Source organism: Podarcis tiliguerta (genome assembly GCF_965153285.1).
Source record: "Podarcis tiliguerta genome assembly, chromosome: 1".
Lineage (NCBI taxonomy): Eukaryota > Metazoa > Chordata > Lepidosauria > Squamata > Lacertidae > Podarcis > Podarcis tiliguerta.
In genome coordinates this window covers 19,345,814-19,361,548 of record NC_139534.1, presented here as the reverse complement: position 1 = coordinate 19,361,548, position 15,735 = coordinate 19,345,814, and the positions used below count along the sequence as shown (strand labels likewise).

General features: G+C 45.4%; 1 protein-coding gene and 1 long non-coding RNA gene across 4 annotated transcripts in view; both read right to left on the bottom strand.

The window, feature by feature from the left end:
* TFPI (tissue factor pathway inhibitor) overlaps window positions 1-3,857 on the bottom strand; it is a 46,435-nt gene extending 42,578 nt beyond the window's left edge. For 2 of the 3 annotated variants that reach the window (XM_083412827.1, XM_083412829.1), the window contains exon 1: window positions 3,356-3,857. The gene's annotated coding sequence lies outside the window, so the exon portion shown is untranslated. Of the gene's footprint in view, window positions 1-3,344 lie in introns of all 3 variants that reach the window. The other variant, XM_083412828.1, reaches the window with a different exon arrangement.
* LOC310665405 overlaps window positions 1-15,735 on the bottom strand; it is a 103,323-nt gene that overhangs the window by 49,486 nt on the left and 38,102 nt on the right. The gene's annotated exons all lie outside the window — the stretch shown is intronic.

The following is a 15,735-nucleotide window of genomic DNA, read 5'->3' as shown; positions in this document are numbered from 1 at the left end:
CCATCAGAGCAGCCCACCACAGCCTCTCCCCAGCAAAAGCAAACTTTTAGAATTTCTGGTTTATAGTCTCTCCCAGCTTTGGAGGCACCAATGCACCTCCTTGCCAAGGGTGCAAGGGAACCGGGGTACACATCTGCACTGTAGGCAGCATTCAGCTACTTGGACCAATAGTCTGACTCAAACTAAGGCAGCTTCCTTTGTTCCAAAATTTAGAGATGGCAAATCTGATTACAGACCTCCACCGTCTCGTCTAGTTTTGCCCTAAGATAACACTGAGAAGAACATGTCACATGGTTATATTTTTATGCTGAGCTACACAAAGTCACCCTGGGTTTGCTATTTCTCTGCATGCGCATTTTAGTGTGATGTATTTAGTTCTCAATATGCGCAACTTGCAGATTGAACATATAGAATAAGAGAACAAGAAGAATGTGCGTTTAAAGAAGACTGGAAAATATTTACTGAATATACGGGTGAAAATTATGTACATTTAAAAACGCTGGTAACATTAAGATAAATTCAACAGTGTGAATAAGTTTTGATGGATATAACAATGGAATACTGAATGGTTTAGTTCATGTAAAATATGGAGGGATGTATGGTATGCCACGGACCATAAAGAAGGCTGATCACCAAAGAATTGATGCTTTTGAATTATGGTGCTGGAGGAGACTCTTGAGAGTCCCATGGACTGCAAGAAGATCAAACCTATCCATTCTGAAGGAAATCAGCCCTGAGTGCTCACTGGAAGGACAGATCCTGAAGCTGAGGCTCCAATACTTTGGCCACCTCATGAGAAGAGAAGACTCCCTGGAAAAGACCCTGATGTTGGGAAAGATGGAGGGCACAAGGAGAAGGGGACGACAGAGGACGAGATGGTTGGACAGTGTTCTCGAAGCTACCAGCATGAGTTTGACCAAACTTCGGGAGGCAGTGGAAGACAGGAGTGCCTGGCGTGTTTTGGTCCATGGGGTCATGAAGAGTTGGACATAACTAAACAACAACATGGTATGCAAAATGAACCACAGAAAGAGAAGAAGGGAAGTCATTGATTTAAGGTTGTCTAAGTGAATATTTTGAAATGTAAAACAGAAAAATTTACACACACACACACACAGCTTTCCCCCCTAAAAAAATGTTTAGGGGTACTCTCATTTTGACTCCAGAAAATCACCATTGTATAGTTCAAATCAGGAAAAATAAATACAGTAAATGGACAAAAGTACAAAGATTCACAAAATGTTTAAGGGTATGCATACCCCTGCATACCCCCAGAAAAAAAGCTGTGTGTGTGTGTGTATGAGAGAGAGAAAATTCTCTGGCATGTCCGATTGAAACATATTGAAGGGTGAATCACAATCTAATTTCCCAGGGCAAGGTGTTTTCAGATTTTAACCTTTGCCTGTATTTGCGAGAGTGGTTCTGTACATTGAATTCCCAAGAAATAGGGCAGTTCAAGGCCACTTTGTGGCTTTCAGATAAGGGGGTGGGGGATGCATCTTGTTTCCTGAGTTGCAGCATTCAGAGATCAGGCACCGTCTGTTTCTTTGCTAACTAAACTTATAGCATTATAAGAAAGACGTTGGTTGTATAAATCGAATAGACATTGATTGATGACTATACTAACAGTACAATCATGTATGTGCACGTCTGCTCAGAGCAAAGCTTCCCAGAGTTCAATGTGATTTACTCCCAAGTAAGCACATATAGGCTTACAGGCTGAAATGCATTAATGCCTCTCCAGCTAAGGCTACAAACCTATGGAAAGTTTACCTGGGAGTAAGTCCCATTGAACTCAGTGGGACTTACATCTCCGTCAACCTACATAGGCATATATTGGGCATGTCAACCAATTCTCATTGCTCTCTAAATCAGGGATGTGGCTATTCAGGCATTGTGGGACTACAGATGCCATCATCCCTGATCTCTGATTAAGTTGGCTGGGACTGATGGGACAAGTACATCTGCAGAGCTAGAGGTTCCCATTCTTGCTCTAAAACAGTGTTTCCCAAGCTTGGGTCTCCAGCTGTTGTTGGACTACAATTCCCATCATCCCTGACCATTGGTCTTGCTAGCAAGGGGGGATGATGGGAGTTGTAGTCCAAAAACAGCTGGAGATTGGGAGTTTGGGAAACACTACTCTAAAGGTTTGCCTTTATAAAGTTGTCCATAAAAGGTATTATAATACTTGGCTGCTCCCTCTCTTGAAGCCCAGCCAAGTCCTTTCTGGTACATATTGCTTTAAAGTACAAGTAGTCAATGTGTTGAAGTTTAACTACAACGTCCATCAGCTCCAGCCAGAATGGTCAGGGAAATTTGGAGGCGCAGTCCAGCATCATTTAGAGCAGGGTTTCCCAGACTTGGGACTCCAGCTGCTTTTGGACTACAGTTCCCATCATCCCTGACCGCTGGTCCTGCTAGCTTGGGATGACAGGAGGTGTAGTCCAAAAAACAGCTAAGTTTGGGAAACACTTATCTAGAGGACCCCACATTGGCTGCCCCTGCTTTAAAGTGTGCAAGTAGTTGCAGAGTAACTCCCCTGATGAATTATGTTTAAACTGCTTTTCCTGGGGTTCATAATAGCGTTGGGCTTTTATTAAGGCTGGAATCTGATGAACACTTACATGAATCAGAAAGCCTTGTTTCCAAGCAGAATATGCTTTGGATTGTGCCGAGCCAAGGAAATGAAGAGCCCAAGTATAAATCATGGGAAAATTTATTTTCCTCAAGCGCTAAGTCTGTCTTTTTGTTGCGGTGTACATGCACGACAGGACGCGGGTGGCGCTGTGGGTTAAACCACAGAGCCTAGGACTTGCCGGTCAGAAGGTCGGCGGTTCAAATCCCCGTGACGGGGTGAGCTCCCATTGCTCGGTCCTTGCTCCTGCCAACCTAGCAGTTCGAAAGCACTTCAAAGTGCAAGTAGATAAATAGGTACTGCTTAGGCAGGAAGGTAAACAGTGTTTCCGTGCGCTGCTCTAGTTCGCCAGAAGCGGCTTAGTCATGCTGGCCACGTGACCCGGAAGCTGTCTGCGGACAAACGCCGGCTCCCTCGGCCAGTAAAGCAAGATGAGCGCCGCAACCCCAGAGTCGGCCACGACTACACCTAATGGTCAGGGGTCCCTTTACCCTTTACCTTTTACATGCACGACAAAGCTGCAGATGTCTACTTAGAAGTAAGTCCCACTGAGTTCAATGGACATAAGTAAACACAAATAGGCTGTCAGTCTTCAATTTCCATAACCCGATACGTACCTCACAACAACACCCAGCTATGTGAAACCCACCTGAGAGGGTGGCGGTCTTTATCTAGCAAAATAAACAGCTTCAAAAAGACAGAATCTCACCAGCTACTCACCAAGCAGCTCACAATGCCAAAGGCTTCCTCAGAGGGAGAATTCCGGAGTGAGTTTTGCAGCCTGCTCCTTCCCCTTCCCGCTTCAGAAGGTAAGGCCTTGGGGGCAGAGGGGAAGCAAAGAGAGAAAGAAAGAGAAAGAGAGAGACAAGGGGAGAAATGTAATCTGATCTCGCTGCTGGAGCTGTTAGCACAGCTGCAACAGCCTGATGTGACTGCTGTGCTCTGAGGTTGCCCCTCTTGACTCCGGAGGAGGCGTTGGGATTCCAGAGGATCAGCTGCAATGAAGCAATAGCAGAGCTTCCTGTTCAGAGCACAGTGACCCCCGGCTGCGTTTAGGATAACCCTCCCCCGCAACAACGCTATCTCTACAAAGGCACTTCCCAACGTATGGGAAACAGACTGAACGCAGACTGTCTGACAAAGTTCAGGCTCCGTTCGCAGATGCCCTCTTTGGTTCCCCAAAGAGTTAATGGCTCTCGGTCCAACCCCACATGAAACACCGTGTCTGCAAACATGTTCAGACTTGGGCTGCTTGCCGCTACCAGATTCCCCGAATTCCGGCTGCCCCTGTTTACCAGAGACAGTTTGTGTTTGCCTGAAGTTTTCAGTGGTAAAACAATGTCTCTGTTTTGGGCTTTTGGAAGGATGCTGGGGACGTCTTTGAAAACAAAGGCAACAACAATCTTTATTACGGTCCAGAGACCCAACAAATCGTTACAAAAGCAATGCACAATTCATACAGCCTACCTCCAGATTAAACAAGCATTTTGTTCAGAATATAGGGATCCTTGGTTCTTGCAACCACCGATAAAAACTTTGCCACTGCTAATGTTCTAGAATTTGTCCGGTCTTCCAGTAGGAACCTGACATAGTGAGCCTCTGATTTTCCTGGGAAAGGTACCAGCAAAGGTAGTCTCAGTTCAGCCCTGGCTTGCCCATATTTTGCACAGTGCAACAAAATGTGTTTTATGGAATTGATGTCTTGAGCACACGAGCAAAGTCTGTCCTGGTAGGGAACTCCTCTCAACCTGCCATCCAACACTGCAGAAGGAAAGACGTTTAGTCTGGCTTTGGTGAAAAGCACGCACACGTACCCAGCTGGAGTTCTTCTGGCTCCGGCCCTTTGCTCCTTATGTGGATTTCCCTAAGATAAATGATGTAACTTGGGGCATCCAGCTGCATAAACCTGCAGTGCCACTGAAGCACTGGATGGCAAACAGAGGTGATGCAGCAGGGCCATGGTGTTTTAGAACCAAACAGGCAAGTCGAAAAGTAGCAAGTCATTTGTGCTGAATGTCCTTCCCCCAAGAAACTGAAATGTGGATTTTCCTAAGATATGTAGCATCATTTTGGTGCGAGGTGAGGATATATATAGCAAAAATTGTTATTTAGGGGAATTGAATTTAATTCTAAATTATATACCGGAAACGTGGGAGATTACAAGGGTTCAAAAAAATGGATGTACCGTGCCATATTGGAAGCAAAAAAACTTGTTTTGATGAATTGGAAGAGCCGCAAAAAGATTCCATTAAGCACATGGATTGACAATATGGACAGACCAGCTACATATGAACGAATTGCATGTCGACGCAAATTAAGAATGGATAAATAGGAAGAACTCTGGAGAGAATACTTAAGCGATAAGGCAGACAGTGGTGGGAAGTAGGGGGAGGAGAGGTGGGGAAATATTGTTAAAAAGGTGTAGTTATAGGTATATCAGTACTCAAATCTGAATTGTTAAATTGTGTTATTAGTGTTATTGTGGTTTTTGTTGTATGTGTTTTTTGTGGTTGTTGTTTATATTGAAAAAATTAAATATTTTTTTTAAAAAGGAAAAAAGATGTGTAACATCACTTTTAGTGGAATCCTCAACATGTCTACTTGGACATAAATCCTCCTGAGCTCAATGGGACCTGTTGTTGTTGTTTAGTCGTATCCGACTCTTCGTGACCCCATAGACCAGAGCACGCCAGGCACTTCTGTCTTCCACTGCCTCCAGCAGTTTGGTCAAACTCATGTTGGTAGCTTCGAGAACACTGTCCAACCATCTAGTCCTCTGTCGTCCCCTTCTCCTTGTGCCCTCCATCTTTCCCAACATCAGGGTCTTTTCCAGGGAGTCTTCTCTTCTCATGAGGTGGCCAAAGTATTGGAGCCTCAGCTTCAGGATCTGTCCTTCCAGTGAGCACTCAGGGCTGATTTCCTTAAGAATGGATGTGTTTGATCTTCTTGCAGTCCATGGGACTCTCAAGAGCCTCCTCCAGCACCATAATTCAAAAGTGTCAATTCTTCAGCGATCAGCCTTCTTTATGGTCTAGCTCTCACTTCCATACATCACTACTGGGAAAACCATAGCTTTAACTACACGGACCTTTGTTGGCAAGGTGGTGTCTCTGCTTTTTAAGATGCTGTCTAGGTTTGTCATTGCTTTTCTCCCAAGGAGCAGGCGTCTTTTAATTTCATGGCTGCTGTCACCATCTGCAGTGATCATGGAGCCCAAGAAAGTAAAATCTCTTACTGCCTCCATTTCCTCCCCTTCTATTTGCCAGGAGGTGATGCGACCAGTGGCCATGATCTTCGTTTTTTTGATGTTGAGCTTCAGACCATATTTTGTGCTCTCCTCTTTCACCCTCATTAAAAGGTTCTTTAATTCCTCCTCACTTTCTGCCATCAATGTCGGGTCATCTGCTTGGACATAAATCCTCGTGAGCTCTATGGGACCTACTGCTAGGTATATGTAGGGTTGCAGTGCAAATGAGTCTCCTTATTACAGGACTAGGGGACACGTGTGGTGCTGTGGTCTAAACTACCAGGTGCTTTGCCATTGCGCCACACCCCTTCTTCTCTGCAAAAAGGATGTCTTCCACTCCCTCTGGCCTCTCAGCCTCTCTCCAGTGGAACAGAGGAGAGCTTCTTAAATGGCCTGTATGCTAGAGATGCGTGACAAACGCAGCCCCTCCTTCGCTTTAAAAAGGGCAGTGCGCATGTGACCTTTTGACCTGTGCATTAGCTTTGTTAACAAATGCTTCTAAAAAGCGGTCCTTCCTTTGAAAAGAAATAGAATCTTGAACTGTATCCAACAGCAAACCATTGACTCTCGTCCAACCCTGCTGAGATCTGAAATACCTTTGCCCTTCACTCTGCCCAGCATGTTCACGCAAAGGAATTCATCCGATAATTTTCTTTCATCTGTCAGGAACGCACGACCGCTGGAGATCAGTATATATATATATCATCAAAATAAACATTTTACTCTCTGTGTATGTTTGTGTGTAGGATCCAGATGCCTGGCTGAAATGACAAGAGCCTGAAAATATCTCAAGATCACAGGGCTTTTCTGCTTGTTCAGGTTTTGTCCATTTAAAATGTATTTCTTACAGTGTTCCTGTTTCATTCCTCAGCTGAATGCAAACAATTCCGCCACCTTTTTTGGGTGGGGGTGGGGGGGAGGGTGTTTGTAAGGCACTCGTGGAAGAGTTCCTCATGCAAATGCTCTTGAATAAAATAACTTGGGTTGTGTACAATGTTAGTCCTACACAGAATAAAGCCATCGAAATGGATAGATAGAACTAATTTAGAGCCCCGAATTTCAATGGGTCTACTCTGAGGAGGCCTTAGTTGGTCACAACCCCTAACCTTGCTCATTCATGCTGTCATTTTGTACTTCTACTGTTGATAAATGGGAGTGAAGAGGAAAGTAATACTGAAAACGTGACCTTTCCTTTGACATTTGTTCAACCGCCAGCATATCACAGCGCTAACCAAAAACTCAGCTATACAGCTGCAAATAAAACGTTTTTTTGTTTTTAATTTATAAACTGTCACAGAACAAAAAGTATTGCAAAGTGCAATATGCATATGTGGCACTAGATGGCGACAGTGAGCTATGCAAAATGTAACGTATTTTTTAAAACTTTTTTTAAAAAAGCATTTTCACAGCATTTCTTATATGTGTGTAGGTTCCACCCTAGTAAGGAGTAACTGCATTTGCTCGCATTTAGGCCTTGCTATCCTTGCATCACACTTCTTTCTCCTCATCCATTGTCTTCCCTTTTATCAGTTGCAGACTGTAGGCTGCTTGGGGCCAGAGCCCTCTCTACAGTTTGCTTATGTAGAAGCACAGGGAGGAATCCAGTGTCTCCGTTCCTCCTCTGAGGGACAGCTGTTGATTCAGCAAGATGCCTCTGCTACTGTAAGGGAGAGGAAGGATATTCTCACCACTCCCCGCTTCTCTCAGCATCCCCCTGCTGTAAAGGAGGGTCCCCAAAACTCTGGAACAAATTTCCAGGGGCCGGCAAGGTGCCTTTAGCACATAGAAGTAATTAGCAAAGCTCAGACTCTCCTTCCCTTAGCAGAGGCATCTAGCTTAGGGTTGCCATATTTCAAAAAGTGAAAACCAGGACACCCCAAAATAAAATTGTCGAGCTTCATTTAGGAACCCCCCAAAATGGTTGAACTTCCTTTAGGAAATCCCCAAAATTGATGCACTTTTAAAAAAGAGCAAACCCCAAAGTTGTTCACCTTTAAAAAACAACAAAACACCCCCCCCCAATATTTCTGATGTTTCGATTGACTTGCCTAAGATCCAGGACAAAATGTCGCCTTTTGAAAATACCCCCTGGACGTCCACCTTTGAAATCCCAGTAATGTCTGGGGAAATCCGGATGTGTGGCAGTCCTAATCTACCAATATCAAAAGCTAATAATGTGTTCCTTCTTCTATTAAATAAGTTGCTGCCATCATCCCTGACCACTGAGTGAGCTGGCTTGACCTTCTGAGAAAAGGTCTCCTCAGCCAGCATATAGATAACCTTTTACAGGGTTGTGGGTGGCGCTGTGGGTTAAACCACAGAGCCTAGGACTTGCTGATCAGAAGGTCAGCGGTTCGAATCCCCGTGACGGGGTGAGCTCCCGTTGCTCGGTCCCTGCTCCTGCCAACCTAGCAGTTTGAAAGCACCTCAGGTGCTGCTCCGGCAGGAAGGTAAACGGTGTTTTCGTGCGCTGCTCTGGTTCACCAGAAGCGCCTTAGTCATGCTGGCCACATGACCCGGAAGCTGTACGCTGGCTCCCTCGGCCAGAAAAGAGAGATGAGCGCCGCAACCCCAGAGTCGGCCACGACTGGACCTAATGGTCAGGGGTCCCTTTACCTTTTACCTTTGCCAGCTCACTATCACAGACTGTCCGCTGATCCTAATAAAATGGGTATGATGGTTAATTAGCTGCATGCAAAAATACCAACCTCGAGAGAAACTTGCACGAAAATGCTGATTTATTTTCAAGCAAACACCTCAAAAGCACAAATTGCTGCAGAAATGTGGGGTGCTGAATTTAAGATTGTAAAAATAAGAGACTGAGAGAAACCAGAACGGACAAGCTTGCCTATTCCTTGCAGGGGTCAATTACCCCCTTCCCTCTTGTGCCGTTAAGGTTTTGTTACATATAATTGTGCTATACAGAATAGTTTGCTTCTAACTTCCAGCATGGTTCTGTGCCTTAATAGGCAACGACATTAGTTATCTTATATCGCCTTCTGCTGCCAGCTTTCAAAATTACAGGGGCTTTTTTTAAAAAAAAAAGTTCATTTAAAGGTATTTAAGATTCTCCCCTTTTCTGCTGCTGAGTGATACTGGTGATTCTATGCCTGTCAGGGCACAGAGAGTCACCTTATAAGGACTCAGCTACACAGCTGCAAATGAAAGAGGTATTTGTTTAATTGAGAATAAGGCTTGATTTATTTCTAAGACCTTTCCATCCTGCCTTAGCTCTTTGAAGAGCCTCCAAGGCAATAGAATAATTTCTTAAATCTCTAGCTTGTGTCCCTTGTGAGAAAAGCTAATCATGGCTTTTTCCCCCTTTGGTAATTTAATCAGGGGATGCAACTCTTTAAATGGTCTAATAGATTTGCTGAATCATGAACTCTGTACATGCACAGAGGCTATAGCCCTTGAATGCAATTTCTCTCCAGGGAGTGTCACCACCTAGCTCCATGGGATATTGCTTATGGTCAATGAAAGCCCAAGCAGGGATTCATGGAGGGGAATGTTGCTGAGGGGCAGAGCCAGGAGGCTATTTTTGACACCCTGAGAACACAAAAAAGCAGCAGTAAAACAACTACCTGTTTCCTTTTAAATGGATCTTCATGCTGAATGTAAAGCACAGACCCTCATTTTTCAAGGGAAAAAGGAGAAGAGACTTCACCCGAAGTGTTAGAATGCCGCAAGTAATGTAACGACAGAACAAAACAAGATGCGTTATTTCGTATGCTACAGAATCCTATGTGCAATTCTGGTAGACAGTGGCGTTGCGTGGGTTGTCAGCACCCGGGGCAAGGCAAGTAATTTGTGCCCCCTAACCCGGGGCAAGGCAAGTAATTTGCGCCCCCCGCTGCACTGTCCCTCCCCCAGATAGTCCCTCGCTCTCTCTCCGCACCGCAGCGCATGCCTGGCACCCCCCACACACAGTGGGCGGCGACCCGGCGGCTCGGGTCGGATTTGCACAGCCAGCACTGCAGTGAGAGAGAGTGAGTGAGCCAGGTAGGGGCAGAGAGCTGCGAGTGCGAGCGCCCCCCCCAGATGTTGCGCCCGGTGTGCCCGGCCCCCCCTGCACCCCCACGCTACGCCACTGCTGGTAGATTGTTGTTGTTGTTTAGTCGTTTAGTTGTGTCCAACTCTTCGTGACCCCATGGACCAGAGCACGCCAGGCACTCCTGTCTTCCACTGCCTCCCGCAGTTTGGCAAGCTCCTGCTGGTAGCTTCGAGAACACTGTCCAACCATCTCGTCCTCTGTCGTCCCCTTCTCGGCATTACTCACGGGTCACGTTTTTCACCAAAATTCTGACGTTGTCAAAGTCACTTGAAAACGGCACCAAACACCTGCTGATTGCACGGTGTGATGTTTTGCGCTGCATATGCCCCGTTTCCAGGTAGGCCAAAAACTGAGCCCTTGGTGCCCTTACCCGTGGTTTTCGCCCAAATTCTGACATCGTCCGATTCACTCAAAAATTGTGCCAAAAACCTGCAAAATGCCCCCTGCAACTTTAGGCTGTGAACACAGTAGGCGATCAAACACCGGCAACACCAGTCTCTCTCCATCTTTCTTCCCTCCCTCCTCTGATGCTTCCTTGCATCTCTGCCTCTCAGAGGCTTGTTTTTTTGTTTGGTGCTTCTGGGACTGGCCAGGGAATGCTGGTTGCTAGGGGCTGAGGTGGCCTTGGAGGAAGCAAGCAAGTGGCTGTGGGAGCCCAGCCAGCCAGTCCGCAGCCCTTGCTGTTGGGAATGGACAGACAAACAGGAGACCAGGCAGACTGGCAGGCAGGCAGGCACTGTCCTGGCCTTTCTTGTGCTTGCTGTGTGCAAGGCCCATCTGGGAGCTGAGTGCCTGGTGGTGAAGGGGAGCCTTTCCCCCATACAGGCATGGCAAATTATCAAACCATATAATCACATACATTCTCCCTCCCCTTCCCCCCCCTTCATCCCTCCCCCCCCAAGGACTTCCCTCAGCTCCTCTCTCTGATTTCTCTGCACATATTGTTCTCTGCAAGTTATAAAATTATACATATCCTTACCTTATCTATCATATAACCAACAAATAAATTTGTGTATGTTTATTCAAAACCTGCCAAGGAGTCCAATTCATTCCTTTTAAATAATTTGTAAAAAGTTCGCATTCCTCCTTGAAGTCACAGTTGTCCTTGCCTTGCAGTTTATATGTCAATTTAGCCAACTCTGCATAACTCATCAATTTTTCTTGCCACTGTTCTTTCATTGGGATTTCCTCATTCTTCCATCCTTGTGCTAGCAAGGATGTATGTCGCTGTTGTAGCATACATGAATAAATTATTTATTTTTCTTGGCAGGTCTTGTCCTACAATCCCTAACAAAAATGCTTCTGGTTCTTTTTTTACAAATGTCATTTTAAACATTCTTTTCAATTCATTATATACCATTCCCCATTTTTTAAAAAAAATTCTCTACATTCCCACCACATATAGTAAAAAGTCCCTTCTTTTTCTTTACATTTCCAACATATGTTTGTCTCATATGTTTGGCCAGTTTCCATTGGGCCGCTAAGGCTGGGGGCAGCTTCCTTCCAGGTCCCTATGGGGCAGTGTCTCTTTGGCACCTCTCTTTGGGGCAGGGGTGGGGCAGCTCAGAGACCAGGGGCACAGCAGCAGCTGCCCAGAAGACTCCCAAGGAGAGGGGGGAGGAGAAGCGACTGAGGGAACATCCCACAAGGGACAGTGGTTGAAAAAGGGTGAGGCTGCCAGTTCGATAGGTGAAGCTTATCAAAGGGTGACAGAACTGGGCTCCACAGGGGTGTCGCAGAAAGATTATACAGTGGTACCTCTGGTTACAAACTCAATTCGTTCCAGAGGCCTGTTCTTAACCTGAAACTGTTCTTAACCTGAAGCACCACTTTAGCTAATGGGGCCTCCTGCTGCCGCTGTACTGCCGCCGTGTGATTTCTGTTCTTATCCTGAGGTAAAGTTCTTAACCTGAGGTAGTAGTAGAAGAAGAAGAGTTTGGATTTGATACCCCACTTTATCACTACCCGAAGGAGTCTCAAAGCGGCTAACATTCTCCTTTCCCTTCCTCCCCCACAACAAGTGGGGCTGAGAGACTTCAGAGAAGTGTGACTAGCCCAAGGTCACCCAGCAGCTGCATGTGGAAGAGCGGAGACGCGAACCGGTTCACCAGATTACGAGTCTACCGCTCTTAACCACTACACCACACTGGCTCTCTACTACTTCCGGGTTAGTGGGGTCTGTAACCCGAAGTGTTTGTAACCTGGGGTGTTTGTAACCTGAAGTATCACTGTAGTTGGTCAAGGGAGCCATGGACTCTAAAAGGTTAAAACCTCTGCTGTAAAGGAAGAATGTCATAAGTCAGTTGGGTAAAAGGCGGAGGAGGAGGAAGAGGAATACTTTGGAGTCTGAGGGGAATTGATCCCAGAGAAGGCCAACTGAAAAAAATTGAGGATTCTTTTTTTTTTTTTGTAATATATAAATGTGAGAAGGTTATCAAAGCAGAAAGAAAGGCTGGAGGCCTACACATATGAAAGTGATACCACAGATAACCAAAATCTCTCCAGGAGATGGCAACCAGGAGGAACATATTAATATTAAAGGCAACAGGGCTTTGGCCACGAGATAAAAACTGTTCAGAATGCAGGCTTATTAAACCTGAAGATAGGATATCTGGATGAAGTTGGAGGACATCTGCAGCCTAGCTGTTGACTGATGCTTATAGATAGTTTAGTCAGACAGGAAATTATAGGGATGTAACAGTAATTACATTGCAGACTCAAAAATGCGCACTGCTTAATCTATAAAGGTAAAGGTACCCCTGCCCGTACAGGCCAGTCTTGACAGACTCTAGGGTTGTGCACCCATCTCACTCAAGAGGCCGGGGGCCAGCGCTGTCCGCAGACACCTCCGGGTCACGTGGCCAGCGTGACATCACTGCTCTGGCGAGCCAGAGCCGCACACGGAAACGCCGTTTACCTTCCCGCTAGTAAGCGGTCCCTATTTATCTACTTGCACTTAGGGGTGCTTTCGAACTGCCAGGCGCTGGGATCAAGCAACGGGAGTGCACCCCGCCGCGGGGATTTGAACCGCCGACCTTTCGATCGGCAAGCCCTAGGCGCTGAGGCTTTTACCCACAGCGCCACCCGTGTCCCTTGCTTAATCTATAGTCGAGATGTTTATCACATCAAAGCAGATCCTGAATTGGTTGGATGGCGATACGGTGCTGGAAGAATTAAGTGTAAACATATTTCAGATTAAAGTATTGTAGCAGGTTATGCTAATTTCTCAAACTTTTTAATTGTCCTGTAGTAAGTTATAAATTGAAACCGGTGAAACATATGGTAAAATAGCGTATGGTAAAAATGGTGTAAATAGCAGCGTGTTCAGCAGTTAAAGTGTTGCAATGCAACCAGAACTTCAAGCAGATTTTTCAAAGCCCATTAGATAATTAAAATAGCTCATCTGGAGTTAACCAAACAGGTCAGGGAATGTGCCATGGCATCTTATCTGTGCCCCCCCCATCCATTAACAAAAGGTCTGGATGAAGTAAACCTGAGATGTCATTGTAACAGACAAAACAAAGGAGAATGGATTTGTTGCTCTTTCGGTTGCATACAAAAACAACTTGCGTTTCTCGCTGGTGAAGAATGAGGGATGGAGAGTAGGTGATTTGGTTAAGATAAATGTTCCATTGCTCCATAAGGAGCAATTTATAGCCCAAATCAATGTACTGACAGCAACCAGCTCTGTTTTTTTTTATTTCCATCAGATCCAGAGGCATCTACTCAATCCCTAAATGAACAATTGAGCACAGATACAATATGGGCCGGATGAGGGCCAACAACCTGAGCAAAAACATGGCCCGTGGCTCAGGAGTTTGAAAAATGAGGTGAAACGTTTTGTCCTGGGTGGGTGGGTACAGCATTTCATCCTAAACGTGTGATTAAAAATAATTAGGCAGTGCTGTTATTGGGAAGCCTTCTGCCTGCTCTGTTTTCTTGGTTGCTGGCAGCTGTTCTCCTCACAAACAAGTCCGTCCCCCCATGAGTTTATGCCTCTCTTCAAAATTAAATTCTACCCACCCCACCGTACAAAACCAATTTTGATCTCTTTTCCTGCCTCCTTAGGTGGGAAGCAAGTATTGATCTGCCCTGCGAGGATCTCACCCCAGCTCTTCTTTACTTTCATCCATTTCCTCACCTGTTCCACTAGCTAAAAAAAACAAACCCTAAAAAAACCTTGAACAACATCCTTGGTGGTGGTGGGGGGGGGGGGCAAGTAGTTTCAAGAATGCAGAAACTGCCAAAGGGATTACTTTTATGCCAAATTGCCTTCAGATGTTCAGAAAATTGTAGGCAATGCGAGGTCTTCTAGATGTTGAACTCCAGCTTTCTCCATCTGTGTCCACTGTAGAGCGCCTCTATGAATGGACCTCGTGTCTTTCTTTCTGTGACATAGGGCTGCCATTCGTCCATCACCAGGATTTCAAAGGCAGAAGTGACATGGTCACGAAAGGCGGATCATAGAGAAGCCAACCCAAAAACTGTGTTTCTTTGGCATTTCCATTTTTTAAAAAACCTTGGGGTTTGCCTAAACAAAGCTCAACAGTTTGGGTGGTCTCCAATTTTTTTCTCGAGGTGTTCTGGTTTTTATACGGCAACCCTAAGAGAAGGTCACTTTTTTCCCTTTTAGAATAGCAGTCCTATTACAAAAAGACACCTTTCTATGCAAAACAGCTGTTTCCTAATTAAATTTTTTTGGTGTCTTCTCAAGAAAAGCTCAACAACTTCCAGGGTGCCCTGGTTTTTACTTTTTGAAATATGGGAACCCTAAGTTACATACACAGTGATACCTCAGGTTAAGGCCTTAATTCATTTTGGAGGTCCACTCTTAACCTGAAACTGTTCTTAACTTGAAGCACCACTTTAGCTAATGGGGCCTCCAACTGCTGCTGCGCTGCCGGAGCATGATTTCTGTTCTTATCCTGAAGCAAAGTTCTTAACCCAAGGTAATATTTTTGGGTTAGCGAAGTCTGTAACGTATGTAACCTGAAGCGTATGTAACCCGAGGTACCACTGTAATTATAACTCGGTACCACATAAGTAGTTCCATGTTCACCAACACCAGTAAACAAGTGCTCTTGAATTTCCCCTTCCTCTTCTTTACTATTGAGCAGGGGGATAAAAATTGATGTGGAATTTGGGGGCAGAGGAACCTTTCCCCACGGTCCCCTAAAACATGGAATAGCCTCTGATGGTTATGAATGCTGGCTATGCTCTGGCAGCCATCTTGCATGTTGGGGGAAAAGACTGAGAGTTCCCTATCGATAGGAGCTAAGGAGTAAGATGTGCAGAAGTAAGTTCTGGAGGGTACGAGCCTTTTGGGGATGGTGAATGCCCCCACCTAACTCACTCTTCCCCACCAAGGTTTGCCAACTCCTAATATACAAACCCTGAGATGGAAAGTCACCTGGTGGTTCAGTATGGAAGTCCTTTGCATTTGGCCTGGGGGGAAGAGGAGGACCGTGGTTGGCATCAGATCCCACAGTCTTGTTTTGACACCATACTTCATGCCAGTTTTCACTTCCTTTCATTTGGTGCTTCACAAGAGGACAAATACCCCCAGGTGACCTTCATTTTCTGCTATTAGTTATTTCATATACTGTACCTCTGTCAGGTTATCTCTTATTCATCGCCTCTCTTGGTTAAGCAGTCATATCATTTTAATTTCACCTTAGATGGAAGAATTTCTTCCATGTGCCTCGTTGCATCGGCTGTGCCTGCCTGTTTTATCGGGACTGTATCCTTCTGCAAAGAGATGACACAGAGCCTGCAGTCAATGTAAAAGCATGTCATTGG